Raw genomic sequence first — 14,385 nt, 5'->3', positions numbered from 1 at the left:
TTCTCTTCTTATTATTCCTTTGGACAAACATAAAAGTTTCCTATGCCATGCAAAGTCATTAATCAGGTAGATAGCATTACTCTATTCTGAAAAAATTATATTCTCCCTTAATATAATTCCAAAGGTATGCCTTGGCCTAGCTTTCTTGCTTGCTCATAGCATTCAGAACCACAATAATGCCACACATTATGAAATCACCTGCAATTCTGCCAGAACTTCATCAAGCCCAACTCAATTGACTTCCCTAAAGGAGGTCTCTCCCAGACTTCAGGGAAGAGTTTTAAGATCAAGGTGGCCCACCATTAATTTTCTTACTTTGGCCCTCACCCTGTTGTCTTCCTGATTCTAACTCTGTTTTTCCTTTCATTCTGTAACACTTTAGGGATAAATTCCATTAAGTGTAATAACAGTGTAGTAATAGTGCAGCAATACAAAGAACATCTTTTCCTAGCGCTAATAACCCTCATTTTAAAACCACTTGTGTGCTCCAAAATTTAGCAAATCACAAATTTCCCATCAAGGCCAGCAAACATCAGATCAAAAGCTTTTGAAGTTCTGTTTCTTTTGGGTTTGTAATCAATCTATGCACAGGGAAATTAAAATGCCATTTAAAGTCAGATTTCTTTTGATGCCCATCCTATCAGCTTTACTGACAGGAACTCATCTCTCTGAATAAAACAGACACGTGGAGTGTCAGCAACAGGCCCCAAACTCATGTTAGAAAATCATGACCACCTGCAAGAGGATCGCCAGCGAGGAAGGGTCCACACCCTATTCCCTTTCCAGAATGTGAATTTCATAGCACTCATAGGGATCACAATTTTTAGACTGGTCATCAGGAGAGAATCAAACGAAGGAAGTGTTTCACTAGCACCAAGTTCAAATTTATGTGAATGATATCATTGTCCTTCACCTGATTCTGGTCACTGGGGCCACAAAAGTGACAGCAGAGTCGAGAACGAGGATTCGCAACCGTGGCTTCCCTTTAGGATCAACTTGAGGGCTTTCAATGCATTTTTGTTCCCAGGTCCTGATCCCCTTCTTATCCAACTAAATCTGAATTTTGCAGGGTGGGACCTCAAGATCTGAATACGGTTTCTTAAGTCTTCCCAAAAAATTCTAAAATGCAGTCAGGATTGAGAATCACTAACACAGGGAACTCAAAACACAGGGAACTAAAGACAGTATGGGAGCAAGTCAGCACAGCAACTCTCCCCGGAGGCTGTTGAATCAGCGTCAGGGGCTACATTTTAGAAGAGTCCTTTATCTGAAAAAAGGAAAATGCTAACTTCTGATGATCACAGCAGACATATTTTATTTGAATTACTTTATTCACCACCACACTTCTACCACCCAGTTTCCCTGAGGCTGCTCTCCCAGTGTTTGTGGGGTGCAGGTCTCGTCTCCACAGCAACACAGTGAACTCCTGGACCTTGGACAAAGTTCTGAGCACACAGGAAGTGCTGACTGGTTTGTCACTCAGGGCTGAAGAAAAAGATTCCGTGAAAAGCTGACCACACGGAGAGAAGAGTTCATTACACACAAGTGTTAACTTGGCTGGTATGGGTTAATTTTGGAATTGGGCTGAGTATCCAAGAAGGAAGAACTTCCCTAAGGACTGAGCCGCTAGAGGCCGCTCTGAGCCAGATGCTCGCTAAACCTTGCTCAGAAGTGAAATCACATCAAAGGGAAAGAAAGGCTGCAGAGTAGCAGGAGGAGTCATGGCAACACCACGGTTCCTATTTTTGAACTTGGTGAGTGAGCACACAGAGTGCATGTGTATACACATGGGGGGAGGAAATTCTCACATATTTCAAGAGAATATTTTTTATGAGGTTCTTTGAGTTTGCAGGTGGCTAATAATCCGTGACAAGGAGATCACAAAGAATTAAGCCAGAATCAGCTATACCAGAAAGGTTCTTTTTTTCCTGAAGTTCACTCTCTTGGTCTCTGTCGGAAGGGATCCTTGATGGTCTTCTGTCAGAAGTACCAGGAAATTCTCGGGACTTTAACCAGTGTATTCTGAAATTCTAATCATTTTTTTCTTAGACTCATTCTGCTAGCCTGTTAGGCAATTCACTTTGGGTTACAAGAAAAGTAAGTCTGAGCCAGCAAATTAAAAGAACTTTCCGTGGTTGCCACATTTCTCATGAAGCCAATTAAATGGATGACATGTGTTGTCTGAATGCCCAGTATCTAACTCAGGAGTCAGGACATAACACGGAATCAAAATGTGTCGCCTGAATGTGTCATGAAGTCAACTGTCAGTGAATGTAATATTGTGAGGGACAGAAAAGTGGCCCTTCACATGTCACACTTCGTTTACTTTCAATAGCACTGTTTTTACTTTTCCCTAATCTCTGGCTGAGTATCAGCCTTAAACAAATCCAAACTCATCTGATCTGTCACAAAGGAATAGTGGCCCTGGAGAACACCTGAGAATCATGACAGAGGCCAAGGTCTTGCTTTGTTTTATTACATGTCCCTGACTATTGTCAATGTGCCTATAACCTTCAGGAGCCTCAGCCGGTTTGGAGACAGCAAGTCTGCTTCCACATCAGTTCCAAGGACTTTCAGGTCTGCAAAGACTGTACGTTGTTGTTTTTCCCTATTAGGCTAAAGGACTTTGGAACATACAGACATAAAATAAGGAAAAATCCATCCTTTCTAATTAGAAAAGAAAGCATAAGAGAGATTACAACAGGGCTAGTAACTGGAGTGTGACGCACTCCAGGATGGAGGGGGAGTAAAGAGGCTGAGTTTGGGACACCCCTAACGTGTGTGTACCGAATGCTGTTCCCAGGCTGGATTTATCATGGCTTCAGGACAGGAATTCCACAGAGGCCAAGAAAAGAAACTCTTCATCACAAAACCACTTTGTCCCACAGGTTAATAACATCTTCATATGCATCAGAGTCATGACTGACTGACCCAGCCTGCTCAGCCACAGCCATAGTTCTCAGAAGGATGGACGATGTGGGGCAAAGCACACCTGGAATCCATAAAGATGTGGGTTTGAAACCCACCATAATCTGTAAGTAAAGTAGGCAAGTGGCTTCTTAACCTTTCTGGATCTCAGTTTCTTTCTCTGAAAAATGGAAGTAATAATGCCTCTGTACAGTGCTTTTGAGATTAAATAAGGCTATATAAGGAACTTGGCACATAGTATTCACTTAATAACCCTTCTTAAAGTAAATTTTCTAAATTGCTGAAGCTTAGTATTTTTAAGTACCAAGCTTTTTCTTGATTATAGGAAGCATTTTAAGTGGAAAATTTCAGAAAGTTATTATGTTCTCTGACTTCTTAAACTAAAGATAGTCAATAAAATTTAAGCTCTTATTGATGACCTAACGATGACTATGCTATTTTGCTATATAGGGGTGCTGTAAAGGGGTTATATGCTTTCTGAGAGTATAGAGACGTTTCCCCCAAATAGTCTTAGATGAGGGTTCCCTTCAAGGTCTCCTGCTCGGTTTTTCTAACACTCCCTGCACTTCACCATTCTGTTTGTTACTTCTTAATGCTGTCAGTTTGCCTACCCAATTCCCACCGTGTCTGCTTTTTTCTAAGCTGTCGTTATCTGGAAAACCAGATAATCAAGTATCTTAGACACTACTAGCTGCCTACCAAAGACAGGGCCTGACTCTATCTAGTTAACAGAACTTTGATTTTTAACTGAGCATATTACTGCCACAGTCAAAAACTAAAATAAATGTTTCAGCTTGCCTTGAAGCTAGCTGTGACCATGGACTGATTTCTGACTAATGGGCTAAAAGCAAAGTGTGGGATTTCTGGGCAATTTCCTTAAAAGGGAAAGTTCTTGTCTTTCTTTCTTCTAAACTTCAATCTGCTGCTTGACACTAGAGTTCAGCGGCCATCCTGGACACAGGGATAAAAGCCAGACCTTATAAACAAAAAAGTAGAGAGCTGGCAAGAGTCTGGGTCCTGGTGACCTGGCGATCATGCAGGTCCCACGCCAGCTCTGGACAGACCACCTAGCCAGGCTTATGTATCGTGTTTAAACTGGTCTGCTGATTCTCTATGCCATGTCTAATCCAACTGTCCACAAACTTCTTAGAAATATGTATAAAATGAGAGGAGATGAACTCAGAGTTAAACCACATTCATTTTAGGACAAAAATTTGTGTCAGTGATTTTCATTCCAAGCCCCTTCCTGCTTCCTTTGTAGTTCTTGGTTATGTTCTAAATACACCAGACTGTTGAGTATGTAACCACTCCTCTTCCAAGCAAGGAAGTCTGAGTGTGAGCACGCATGAGTTGTGGTGACTGAGCGACGAGGGTAACGGCACCGTGTAGCCAGTGGATCACTCAGTATTTTAAGTCATAGTCTGTAACACACACAGGCACACATACCCGGCTTTTTTCTCTGCCTTCAATGATGAGAGAAATTTGACATGTTAAAACCTATGTCTACTGTGCTATTTTTGCCTAAACAAAAGTTCCCGGATTGTTGTTCAAGGAGGGGGAAAGTGGGTGTGAATGTCTGGAAATGCCGCTGGGAAAATTAAAGAAAGGAAAAACCTGCATTTTCTCCATTGATTGCAGTGAATAGAGGTCTTCACGGGTTTGTTGTAATGATTCAGTGATATGACAGACACGAAGATTCTCTGTATGAAACTCGTGACTTTTATTATCCTCGTTATTAGCCATAATAATGAACCTGAAGTTTTTGATCATCAGGTTTTATGTATTTTGACACATATCTTCATCTGGACTCCATCTGTGACACCTCTCAAAGAACTCTCAGAAGAACCGCTTAGAATGAATATGATATTATTTTATGATATGATGATATTCACAGTATGGCCTCCATGGCTATTTCTGTTGCTATATCACAGAAAATCTTTCCTTTAGAAAAAGAAGACATTAAGGGATTCTTAAAAGTATATAGAACCACTTGACTACTGTGTCTCCCTCCTTTGCCCAAACAATAAATGTGATCGGGTTACTTAGCAACCACCCTTACAGCCATGGAGACTTTCAAAATGGGACCAGATGAAAGGAAATATCTTGTTGAGATTCTCCACAGCTAATTCCAGACAAGCCATTTTGAAGGATTTCTCCCAAATTTTCCCCCATACTCAACTTTTTTCATGCCATCCAATTTAATATGGAAATGTGTTTTTATCCAGTTCTTTCAATACTGTTCTACTCCATTTTACAGATGTAAATGTACACACACAAATATGCGCTGAATGGATAAATAATACATATACACACAGGTATATGTATGTGTAAGAATCCCACCTACGGTCATTTATGAACACAGAAAGCTAAAGACAGGAAAGCTTTAAATGAAAGCTGGGGAAAAGAAGAGAAGGGCAGCAAAAGATCAATGAACAGAACACCCTATAGGGAAAAGGATAGGAAAGAAGAAGGAAAGAAAGCTAGAGGGCGTGGGGGGTGTGAGTCAGTAATGAATGAGGAAAAGAAAAAGCCTGAGCAGCGAGGGAGGCAGTAGGCAGCCCCCGGCCGGCTGCTGCTGCTGGAAGCTGGACAAGAGGGAACAGATTTCAGCAGCGGGGAGCTCTAATCTGTCAGCAGCAGTTCCTTCATGTGTGACCAGCCGGCCCAGCTTGGGGACCAGTGCCAGTCTGGGCACACCAACCCCACGAGGCCCTCCCGGAAGAGAATGCGCCACTGATAGAAGCCTGAAAGTCAAGGAAGGTTCCTCTACCCAGCTCCCGCTGCCACCCCCTTGCCAGCTTCTACATGTGCCTCTGTCTGCGGTGCTGGTTCAGATCCCTTAGCAACCACTTCTGAAAATCAGGCCAGCTGAATACTCTGCTTCTTCTAAATCCTTATCGGCCACATCAGGTCCTGGAGATTTCTTCCAGCAAATGACCACCTATGCACCCCTGACAGGTCCATTGGAGAGGAAACAAAGAGAAATACTCAAACCATTGCTTATTTAAAATACGTGAGGTCGTGTACATAGGTGCAAAAGCCAGGAAGCCATCTCTCAAGAAGCTCCTGTTAGTTAAGCTGACCTTGGCCGGCTGTGGTCCAGCCCTCACTCAGGCTTCCAGTCCATGTCAGTAACCATAAATGACAGCACTCCAGCTTTCTGGCAACTCACCCCCGTTCTTACCCCCACCCAGCCAGCCTTTATCCTCTGGAGGACAGAGAGAGCAGATGGAGAAAGGATCCCACTCAATTCCTAAATAACACCACCTTCAATTCCCATTAACTGTGAATTTGCACCCTTGTCTGGGTAAGAACCAAGAGATCAGGAATCACGAGGACACTGTCAGCACAGGGCAAAGGTTAACAGGAAAGCCCTGGCTGCTTGCCAGTCCTTCCGAGGACACGATCAAGCAGTTAAGAGGCAGCATGCCCTATGAAGAGTACTGCTCCTGCCGTGAGGGCAGCTGGGTTCTGCGCCCACCCAGCCTCTAACAGATGAGTGACCCTCTCAGATTCTGTTTTCACATTTGTAAAATCCACTCATCATTCTATTGCCTATTCTGTGAGAATCCATGTACAGAAAGGGTTGGATGACATGAGCCGCAAGGACTCTTCCAACTCTGAGGCTCTGATTTTAAGGGAAGCGGAGATTCCTTTCAAGTTTGGTTAACGTGCAGCACAGTAAGGGGCTGAAACCCAGGTTCCCTAGGCAGACCCAGGCCAGACCCTGGCATTACCACACAGCCTAGGCTGGGGGTCCCTGGACCTCAGGTTTCTTAGACACATATAAAATGGGGATAATGATTCCTATCTTCATTTATGCTTTTACCTGACAAATATTTATTAAGGTTCTACAATCTATCAGTCACTGTGCTGGGAACACAGAGGCTAAAAAAAAGCCCTGCTCTCATGGAACTTGAATTCAACCAAGAAGAGTGGGACAACAAAATACTTAAAAATAAAATACATGTAGTATGTCAGATAAGAGCTACAGAGAAAATAAAGCAGGAGACGGGCATAGGGAATGCACGGGAGGGCAGGAAGTGCAAAGTACCCTTTTAAACAGGGGAATCCTGAGGACATGTGTCTGGCTCAGGATATTTGCAAAGGTCAAATTAGATAACTCACAATGCTGGTGCACAGTAAATACTCAGAAAGGCAGTGATACTAGAGTTAATAACTTCCTCAGACTGATGACAAGGGGCTGCTTCAGAGCATATACCTCATGACCCTCTTCTTAGCCCATATTGCCAGCACCGCCCGCTTTGTCCTCTGTGAGGCAAAATCGGTTACTCAGATTGAGACTTGCCTGCTTTCCCCACTGAGAGTCATTGCTCTACTCTGATCTCGATTCTTTCCTCTCGAGACCATGCCATTCCTACAGCAATGTACCGACCACCTGTGTCTTCTCTCGCAGCGCTAGGCACCTCTTCCCCCCCCCCAAAAAAAACTGTCCTCAGTGAAACAGAATTATTTTCCCCCTCACTCCCCCTCTTTGTCTCCTGCTCTCTCCCCCAAACTGTAAATAGTTTTTTAAAGGAGAAAGAGGAAGAGGATATAAAAGAATGGGGAGGAAGTGGAGGAGAAAGAAAACAGAAGAGAAAAGAAACAGCAAATATGTCATGTGTAACTTTTAAATTCTACAACTCAGCCATAAAATTAAATAGCAATTAAGGAAAGAATCATGTAGGGGTCTCGGTGTTAAGCATTGAGAATGTTCTTCACGGGTTCCAATTTAAGGAAAAGAAGCAAAGGTCACTTACTGAAATGACCATTTATGTATCTGATATGAAAAATGTGAAAGAGTGGGAGAGAACAGAAGAGTCTGAACGTCTTCACATTGGGTCATTCTTCCCTAAACAGTTAAAGCTTGCTTTGCCTGAGTCACAATAAGCACTGAATACATTTTTTAGGGCAGTTATTAGATCCTCTGGTTATTTTCCCCAATTTATATCTCCTTTTTCACTATGAGCAGATGAAGTGTCTCTCTATATACACAAGTGTGTCCTCCCATTTCATATGAAAACCTAGCTTTCCTTAGATGCAGTAGACTTCTTTAACCAGAGGAAGGGCCATTATGCCTGAAAGTCTACTTATAACTATGCATTCATGGGGCCTCTGACTGGTTCTCATGTAAATTATATTGTTAACCTATAACATATATTTGTCTTACCATAAATCTGCCTGAGTTTGGCACTCCATGAACATTTAATAACCAGTGATGGATACTAACCAAGCAGCTCTTGCCCATAGTGTCTAAAAACTAATGGACTCAATTCCTCATCTATTTCTTAACCTCTCAGCACTTTCCAGGCCAAGAGAGTCAAGTGGGCATCCCCTGGGAGCAATCCAGCTAATACAACTGTTCCAAGGATGCAGAGTCTGCCTCAAGGTTAAAGGAAGGTTGTGTTCATCACAGATCTTTTAATAAGCACCTAAAAAGCACCTTTCTCCACATTGGTTATCCTCATCTCTCAAAAGCTAGGCTAGGAAGAGGAGTCTGGCCTTCTGAGATGGCGACTTTAATGGGGAAGGAAGAGTTGGGATGGCTTTGTGCAAAACATACTTGTATGCTGAGTAGGAAAACCGAGGACACTGGGGAAAAATAATCAGGCAACATTCATAAAAGATTTGCTATTTTGAGATCCAGCCATTTCAAAGAGCACCTGCTTTTTATACAAGTTTGAAAAGTTGCCCTGTATAAAGAGTAGGAATGCTGGATCCGCAGAAGAGAAAGAGAACCTAGAGGTGAGTGGCAGACGCACCACCACCAGAGGGACAGAAACAGACTAGAGGAGTACTGAGAGCACACCGGAAAGGAAAATAATCATTAACTGCCCCCGCCCCAGGAAGTGATAAAGGAAAGATACAGACATGGGCCTACTAATAGTGAACAAGCCTTCTCCCGCTGAGGGAAAGGAAGAAGGGTTCCAGGGGTGTCCAACCTTTTGGTGTCTCTGGGCCACACTGGAAGAAGAAGAGTTGTCTTGGGCCACACTAAATACATTGTGACACGTAATCACAAAATCATCTCATAATATTTTAAGTAAATTTACAATTTTGTGTTGGGCCCCATTCACAGCCACCCTGAGCTGCATGTGACCTGCGGGCCTCAGGTTGGACACCCCTGGTAGACCACTGGCCAAATCCCTTTCTCAATACTTTCAGATCAGTTGGTACCAAAAGGTTTTCAGACTTTTCTCAGGAACTAAGAAGATCCTTCACTTAGAGATACATGGCATGAGAAATTCTCTAACTCTTTCAATCAAACAAAGTCCTAGTTGGAATAAAACTCTCTCAGCATGTCTTAGGCTATGGTACAGGGCAACGATTCTCCATCAGTGTGTCACAGGAATTTTTAAAATATTCAATACCTAACTGGTCAGGGCAGTGACCTCTTTTCCTGTAAATTGCCAAAGGAAAAAATGACCACAACAAACACAACAATAGCCGTCCGATGTGAATGAATCAAAATTATACTTGTTTTTTGTCAGACTGGCAAAAAAAATAATAAATTTTTTGGTGTGCTGCAGAATTTTAGTAATTAGTTTATGTGTGCCATGAGGTGACAAAGCTTGATAATCACTGGTGTAGGCACTGGAGTACATTTACTAATAATGCATAAATGCAAGCTACAAAATTCCCACAGAAAATTAATTCTTATTAGTTGACAAAGCAGGGGTGTCATATTTAACAAAACAATACAGGAGTCCTGTTAAATTTGAATTTCAGATAAACAGCAAATTGTCTTTTAGTATCAGGATGTCCCATGTGATATTTAGGACAGATGCTGAAAAAATGATCTGTTGACATTCAAATTTAACAGAGTTTCTGTATTTTTCTTGCAACTCTGGTAAAAGTCCTCACCCAGCAGTCTAAAGCCTATCGTATCTGGAGATAGTATCCAAGTCTATAGCTGAACGAGCTTCAAGGAGCTAAGAAGTAATCAGTGAGGAACTTGGATGGACACATGATAAATAACGATTATTTAATAATGAACTAAAGTAGATCATTTTTAAGGAGCTGCTCTGAGAATGCTTATATGTCATCCTTCAGTAACAAGTGAATCACTTCAAATATAAGTCTCTTCTCAGCATTTGGGGATATCACATCATCTTCTGTATCTGTTCCCTAACACTAAACTTATAAACTTGCTTCACATGAAAAGAAAGCCACCGTCAGGTATAAATGAGAACTTTACGTCTCTTTACAATGCTTCTGGGGAGGACAGGGCCTGTTTATGTTACTGGGTTCTCAGGAGCTAAGAGGAGAACCCTTTCCTAAGTATGTGTTCCTGGTGTCTTCCTAGGGCTGGGTCACTCCAAGGTACCTCCTTAGGGACCCTCCTCCCACTGCTGTTACGGGGAGGTGAGCAATAGGCCAACAGAGGGCCATCGTCGTGAAACAACCAACTATTTGCAACAATTTTATTTTGCAAAGATTTCCTGCTGTGGCTAAACAGTGTGGCTGCTTGGTTTGTTATTTAAGAGAGTGACCCTAGTGAGACCAGAGATGTGACGGAGGAAGAGTCTGACTTCAGAGCAGGATAAGTGGGAGGAACTCAGACTGAGTGTGCCTAATTGAATTCCACTGATGATTTTGAGTGTTGTGCCTGGCGATAACAGCTCAGACTTTGAGGATAGCTCCTTCTTGTCCCTGTTAGTCAACCCCAATCCTTTATGGCTCCTGATAGAAAAACATATTAACATATTTCCAGGAGAGGCTAGGGATTGGATTCAAGAGCCATGAGAAGCTGCATCTGGGCAGAGAGAAAGGAAAAGACAGTGGAGATGCAAGGGAGATGCAGGTGTGTGGACAGGGAGAGGGCCAAGAGCAGAGGTCCTGCAGAGTTAGATACAGAACTCGAGAGGAACGGAACTGGTGCAGAAGAAAGTTCATAGAGGGAGGGTCTCAGTGGAGAAGCACCCTGATAAGTCCTAAGGCAATTTCCACACAGTATATTTGGGAAATCAAGTAAAGGTAAACTTTTTCTCTCTGCTCTACACTGGTATTTGAGGGATTTATGAATCACCTGCCCTGAGTAATCCTTATCCCTTTTAAGACTTACTATACTTGAGAAGACGGAGCTGGGTATCTGTGGCTGTCTGACAATAAGCTCTAAGAAAGGAGTAGAGAGGACCTAGGAGGGCTACCTTCCAGAGTGGCCATCGAAGGTGATAACAAAGGCTAAAAAAACTGTGGTTTTAAAGACATAGTGGTTAGAGGCCAAACTTGAGAAATATAACATTTATATCCTAATGTAAAGTAAGCCAAGTGGGAAATAGTAATATCTGCAGGTCCCTGTTTACTCAGAGGAAATTTTAAGATAAAAACAGGCATTCCTGGACCATATTTATGGACTTTAAGGTAACACCCACTTGATTTCCTTGTGTTGTTTAGCAAATGTTTTAGTCTCAATAGTCCCTCACTGTTAGCATTTTTTAAAATGAACACACATTTGATAGAATGATCTGAGTCAGATTTGAATTAAATACTAAAAACAGTGGGAGAAAACATGAATGTACAGAACAGAATAAACAGTAAGTTTTTGAAGAAAATGCCTATTATCTTGCAAAGAGGAGCAGAACAAGAAAGCTCCTGTAGAACAGGTATGCACTGGGCAGCTCAGCATCTCGGGAGGGTTTTCAGGAGGTAAGAGAGAACCCTTTCTTAAGTATGTGTTCCTGGTGTCTTCCTAGGGCTGGGCCACTCCAAGGTACCTCCCTAGGGACCTTCCTCCCACTGCTGTTACAGGGAGGTGAGCAGCAGGCCAACAGAGGGCCATCGTTGTGAAACAACCAACTATTTGCAACAATTTTATTTTGCAAAGGTTAAAAAAATGCTATTCATTCACTCCAAGCATTTTCTCTGGGACTCGCTGTGCTAGGAGTGGGGGACATAGAAGTGAGTAAGACAGAAAGGCCACTGCCTTCACAGAACTTACCAGGAAGAAAGATAATAAAGCATGTAATTATAATAGGCACATTACAGGGTAATGTTAGTCCAGGGTGCAGAAAAGCCTTCCCAGGAGGAGTGATGACAAAGGTGAAAGCTAAAGAATGAAGAGTCTGAGACAGGTGAAAGAGCATCTGCCTTTAGGTATTGGGGGGAAGGGGTACCTGGGGAGTATACCCAAGGTAGAGGGAAGAGCTGAGAGTGAGAGAGAATGCGGTATTCTCAAAGAACTCAAGTAAGTTCAGTATTGCAGGAACACAGTATTTAAGGCAGAGAGTAGCATGAGACAATTTTGAAGAGACAGGAGGGCCCATGCTGTGGAAGACTTTGTAAACCATATTAAGGAGATGGGACTTTATTATAGGGGCAATAAAGAGGCCCTGAATGGTATTGAGCAGGAGAGTGATGACATCACATTTCACTTTAGATCACTCTGGCTGCAATGTAAATTGAAAAGAAGCTGAGCTAGGAGCCAGAAGATATTTAAGAGGCCCTGCAGCAATGCAAGTAAGAAGAGATGAAGTGGGATATGGTACGGAGATGAAAATAAGTGAAAGCACTCCATAGGAAATCCACAGAAAATGGCATGGTTGGCTATTAGGTGGCAGGGTTATAGAATCAAGGACACCAAAATGTTTTATTTTAGACAACTGGATAATAGAATGTACGCTTTATGGGTGGTGCAGATTTTGCAAGAAGATGTGGGGGGAGAAAGCAGGCCAGCTCTGGCTATCGTATGTTCTGAAGAAACATACCTAGTTACACTTAGAGATACAGACCTGGGGCTCAAGTGAGAATTTGCAGCCAGAGATATCAATTTGGGGCAACTTGTGGACATTATTAATTGCATCCTTGGCAATGGATAAGAAAAGAAGCGGGCCTAGGACGAGCCCTGAGAAGCACTAATATTTCAGAGATGTGTAAAGGAAGAAGAGCATGCCAGGGAGCCGGAGACAGAACTACCAGAGGTAGAAAGAAAACCAAGACAGCCAGTAGCAAACAAGCAGCGATAACTAGGGATGGTAGAAAGAGCAAAGTTCAAGGTGGGAGAATATTAGAATTGGCTCACAGATACAGCTGCACTAATACTGGTTTTATTTACTTAAAGGTTGACACTGTTACAGATGTCCCCCATTTCTGCCCTTTGCCCCCCTTCCCCCAGTTCCCCCACCCCCACCTTTCATCACGTTGTTGTCTGTGTCCATGGGTCATTAATGCTAGTTTTAGTTCCAACTCTGAATTCAGAAGCTTAGCTGACAGGCCACAGTCAACTCCCTTCCAGAAGTTAAACAAGTATAACTGGGTGCACATTCAACCTCCACTAAATGTATGTCAGTCTCCCCAGGGTGCACCTTCTAATATTTTATTTCTTAAGCTGGATGATGGGAACCTGAGATGTATTAAGTTTTTCTAAATACCTTTCTATGAGTCCAATATAGTAGATTAATTAAAATGGATGCCTAAAACATGTTGTTGAGTAGAAGAAAGTCAGGCTATTGAACATGTGTACATTTACATTTATGTAAAATTATAGGCTTGTATCCACATAGGTATACACGCACAGGGAAATGTCTAAAAAGATATTCACTAATTCTTTCAACAATGATTCCCTCTCATTCGTCAGATTTAAGGTCATTTTTACTTTCTTTTTTGTGCTCTTCCATGTTGTTTGAATTTTTACAATGTGCACACATAGCAGTTTTATACAAATAATTAAACCACAAAAGCATCCTACAGAATGTCCTGCCCCATACAGTCACATAATTACCCCTTTGAGGACTTGCTGCAGTTATGGCTGGTGAGGTGAGGTCAGGGAAGCAGAACTCCACCCTTATCTTCTTACTGAATAAAGCAGACAAGAGCAACCATAAAAGCTGCCTCTACCACAGCATTCTCGCTCTTAAAGGCAGACAGAGGAGAAGCAAAGGAGGGAAGACCCAATGGAAGAATCCTCTTCATGTGCCTAGAGACTCATGTAACCTATTCTTCATTCTCCCACTACAGTGGCACTCCAAAGACACCGGTAAGTGGGCTGATCCTCATTTCTGTGTCTGTCGTGTCTTTCAGAGTGATCAAGTACGTGGTGGCCAGAGAAGGTTCAATTCCAAACGGACCTCTCGCTGGCAGTGTGACTTGGACGATTTACACCTACAAGCCTAATTCTCTTGTATTATAAAATGGAAACAGTTTTTAAAACATGCTTACTGGAGTTGTTGCTTTGAGGATTGAATGAGGTAAAAATGCAACACATTTAGGTAACACCTAACACACAGGAAGTGATCAATAAGTGGGAGCCGTTTTGTATTTCTTAGAACAAGAACACAACCACAGCAAGCTTTGGATCTGAAACCCTCCCACCATCATGAACAACTGCCATCCCAGGGGCCAGCCTTCAACTTGTGACATCTTGAACTGCTCCTCCCACAGGTTCTGAGTGTCCAACCCTAGTACTGAAAGCTGAACTCTGACCTCCACCAACAGTGTGCCCCCGGTTCCATACTC

At 42.5% G+C, this 14,385-nt stretch overlaps 1 protein-coding gene and 1 long non-coding RNA gene across 2 annotated transcripts in view; one reads left to right on the top strand and one right to left on the bottom strand.

The window, feature by feature from the left end:
* GRIN2B (glutamate ionotropic receptor NMDA type subunit 2B) overlaps positions 1-14,385 on the bottom strand; it is a 400,196-nt gene that overhangs the window by 157,576 nt on the left and 228,235 nt on the right. The window lies entirely within an intron of this gene.
* LOC123478218 (uncharacterized) lies at positions 1,497-14,384 on the top strand. Its single transcript, XR_006653364.2, has 3 exons — positions 1,497-1,754; positions 2,889-3,034; positions 13,951-14,384. It is a non-coding gene; the product is annotated as an uncharacterized lncRNA (long non-coding RNA).

This window comes from Desmodus rotundus, chromosome 3, assembly GCF_022682495.2.
Source record: "Desmodus rotundus isolate HL8 chromosome 3, HLdesRot8A.1, whole genome shotgun sequence".
Classification (NCBI taxonomy): domain Eukaryota; kingdom Metazoa; phylum Chordata; class Mammalia; order Chiroptera; family Phyllostomidae; genus Desmodus; species Desmodus rotundus.
The sequence above is the reverse complement of the archived record's forward strand: the minus strand, read 5'-3'. Positions and strand labels throughout refer to the sequence as shown.